The sequence below is a fragment of the Chaetodon auriga genome, unplaced genomic scaffold, assembly GCF_051107435.1.
Source record: "Chaetodon auriga isolate fChaAug3 unplaced genomic scaffold, fChaAug3.hap1 Scaffold_165, whole genome shotgun sequence".
Classification (NCBI taxonomy): Eukaryota; Metazoa; Chordata; class Actinopteri; order Chaetodontiformes; family Chaetodontidae; genus Chaetodon; species Chaetodon auriga.
Window position 1 is genome coordinate 118,171 of NW_027481947.1, and position 3,939 is coordinate 122,109.

Consider the following 3,939-nt stretch of genomic DNA (forward strand, 5'->3'; position numbering starts at 1 on the left):
TGTTTTTGAAGGCCAGCATGGTTTCTTTTGAATTCGTGTTGAGTTAGTGTGAAAAGTGCAGTATATGTTCATTTTGTGCTTTTCTCGCTCAAATAGCGTTATTTTGACTTGAAAATGACGGAATATGAGTATTTTAGATTCATTTGTATTAATTTGTCAAACTGTCATAGAATGACATTTCCACTTTAGAAACATCAATTCTTGCATGTTTTTGAAGGACAGCATGGTTTCTTTTGAATTCGTGTTGAGTTAGTGTGAAAAGTGCAGTATATGTTCATTTTGTGCTTTTCTCGCTCAAATAGCGTTATTTTGAGCGGAAAATGACAGTATGTGCTTATTTCAGATTCATGTGTTTTTATGTATCAAACTGTGTGAGAATGACAATTCCACTGTAGAAACATCAAGTCTTGCATGTTTTTGAAGGACAGCATGGTTTATTTTGAATTCCTGTTGAGTTAGTGTGAAAAGTGCAGTATATGTTCATTTTGTGCTTTTCTCGCTCAAATAGCGTTATTCTGACTTGAAAATGACGGAATATGAGTATTTTAGATTCATTTGTATTTATTTGTCAAACTGTCAGAGAATGACATTTCCACTTTAGAAACATCAATTCTTGCATGTTTTTGAAGGACAGCATGGTTTCTTTTGAATTCGTGTTGAGTTAGTGTGAAAAGTGCAGTATATGTTCATTTTGTGCTTTTCTCGCTCAAATAGCGTTATTCTGACTTGAAAATGACGGAATATGAGTATTTTAGATTCATTTGTATTTATTTGTCAAACTGTCAGAGAATGACATTTCCACTTTAGAAACATCAATTCTTGCATGTTTTTGAAGGACAGCATGGTTTCTTTTGAATTCGTGTTGAGTTAGTGTGAAAAGTGCAGTATATGTTCATTTTGTGCTTTTCTCGCTCAAATAGCGTTATTCTGACTTGAAAATCACGGAATATGAGTATTTTAGATTCATTTGTATTTATTTGTCAAACTGTCATAGAATGACATTTCCACTTTAGAAACATCAATTCTTGCATGTTTTTGAAGGACAGCATGGTTTCTTTTGAATTCGTGTTGAGTTAGTGTGAAAAGTGCAGTATATGTTCATTTTGTGCTTTTCTCGTTCAAATAGCGTTATTTTGAGCGGAAAATGACAGTATGTGCTTATTTCAGATTCATGTGTTTTTATGTATCAAACTGTGTGAGAATGACAATTCCACTGTAGAAACATCAATTCTTGCATGTTTTTGAAGGACAGCATGGTTTATTTTGAATTCCTGTTGAGTTAGTGTGAAAAGTGCAGTATATGTTCATTTTGTGCTTTTCTCGCTCAAATAGCGTTATTTTGAGCGGAAAATGACAGTATGTGCTTATTTCAGATTCATGTGTTTTTATGTATCAAACTGTGTGAGAATGACAATTCCACTGTAGAAACATCAAGTCTTGCATGTTTTTGAAGGCCAGCGTGGTTTATTTTGAATTCCTGTTGAGTTAGTGTGAAAAGTGCAGTATATGTTCATTTTGTGCTTTTCTCGCTCAAATAGCGTTATTCTGACTTGAAAATGACGGAATATGAGTATTTTAGATTCATTTGTATTTATTTGTCAAACTGTCATAGAATGACATTTCCACTTTAGAAACATCAATTCTTGCATGTTTTTGAAGGACAGCATGGTTTCTTTTGAATTCGTGTTGAGTTAGTGTGAAAAGTGCAGTATATGTTCATTTTGTGCTTTTCTCGCTCAAATAGCGTTATTTTGAGCGGAAAATGACAGTATGTGCTTATTTCAGATTCATGTGTTTTTATGTATCAAACTGTGTGAGAATGACAATTCCACTGTAGAAACATCAAGTCTTGCATGTTTTTGAAGGCCAGCGTGGTTTATTTTGAATTCCTGTTGAGTTAGTGTGAAAAGTGCAGTATATGTTCATTTTGTGCTTTTCTCGCTCAAATAGCGTTATTCTGACTTGAAAATGACGGAATATGAGTATTTTAGATTCATTTGTATTTATTTGTCAAACTGTCATAGAATGACATTTCCACTTTAGAAACATCAATTCTTGCATGTTTTTGAAGGACAGCATGGTTTCTTTTGAATTCGTGTTGAGTTAGTGTGAAAAGTGCAGTATATGTTCATTTTGTGCTTTTCTCGCTCAAATAGCGTTATTCTGACTTGAAAATGACGGAATATGAGTATTTTAGATTCATTTGTATTTATTTGTCAAACTGTCATAGAATGACATTTCCACTTTAGAAACATCAATTCTTGCATGTTTTTGAAGGACAGCATGGTTTCTTTTGAATTCGTGTTGAGTTAGTGTGAAAAGTGCAGTATATGTTCATTTTGTGCTTTTCTCGCTCAAATAGCGTTATTTTGAGCGGAAAATGACAGTATGTGCTTATTTCAGATTCATGTGTTTTTATGTATCAAACTGTGTGAGAATGACAATTCCACTGTAGAAACATCAAGTCTTGCATGTTTTTGAAGGACAGCATGGTTTATTTTGAATTCGTGTTGAGTTAGTGTGAAAAGTGCAGTATATGTTCATTTTGTGCTTTTCTCGCTCAAATAGCGTTATTTTGAGCGGAAAATGACAGTATGTGCTTATTTTAGATTCATGTGTTTTTATGAATCAAACTGTGTGAGAATGACAATTCCACTGTAAAAACATCAAGTCTTGCATGTTTTTGAAGGACAGCATGGTTTATTTTGAATTCCTGTTGAGTTAGTGTGAAAAGTGCAGTATATGTTCATTTTGTGCTTTTCTCGCTCAAATAGCGTTATTCTGACTTGAAAATGACGGAATATGAGTATTTTAGATTCATTTGTATTTATTTGTCAAACTGTCATAGAATGACATTTCCACTTTAGAAACATCAATTCTTGCATGTTTTTGAAGGACAGCATGGTTTCTTTTGAATTCGTGTTGAGTTAGTGTGAAAAGTGCAGTATATGTTCATTTTGTGCTTTTCTCGCTCAAATAGCGTTATTCTGACTTGAAAATGACGGAATATGAGTATTTTAGATTCATTTGTATTTATTTGTCAAACTGTCATAGAATGACATTTCCACTTTAGAAACATCAATTCTTGCATGTTTTTGAAGGACAGCATGGTTTCTTTTGAATTCGTGTTGAGTTAGTGTGAAAAGTGCAGTATATGTTCATTTTGTGCTTTTCTCGCTCAAATAGCGTTATTTTGAGCGGAAAATGACAGTATGTGCTTATTTCAGATTCATGTGTTTTTATGTATCAAACTGTGTGAGAATGACAATTCCGCTGTAGAAACATCAAGTCTTGCATGTTTTTGAAGGACAGCATGGTTTCTTTTGAATTCGTGTTGAGTTAGTGTGAAAAGTGCAGTATATGTTCATTTTGTTCTTTTCTCGCTCAAATAGCGTTATTTTGACCTGAAAATGACGGAATATGAGTATTTTAGATTCATTTGTATTTATTTGTCAAACTGTCATAGAATGACATTTCCACTTTAGAAACATCAATTCTTGCATGTTTTTGAAGGCCAGCATGGTTTCTTTTGAATTCGTGTTGAGTTAGTGTGAAAAGTGCAGTATATGTTCATTTTGTGCTTTTCTCGCTCAAATAGCGTTATTTTGACTTGAAAATGACGGAATATGAGTATTTTAGATTCATTTGTATTTATTTGTCAAACTGTCATAGAATGACATTTCCACTTTAGAAACATCAATTCTTGCATGTTTTTGAAGGCCAGCATGGTTTCTTTTGAATTCGTGTTGAGTTAGTGTGAAAAGTGCAGTATATGTTCATTTTGTGCTTTTCTCGCTCAAATAGCGTTATTTTGACTTGAAAATGACGGAATATGAGTATTTTAGATTCATTTGTATTAATTTGTCAAACTGTCATAGAATGACATTTCCACTTTAGAAACATCAATTCTTGCATGTTTTTGAAGGACAGCATGGTTTC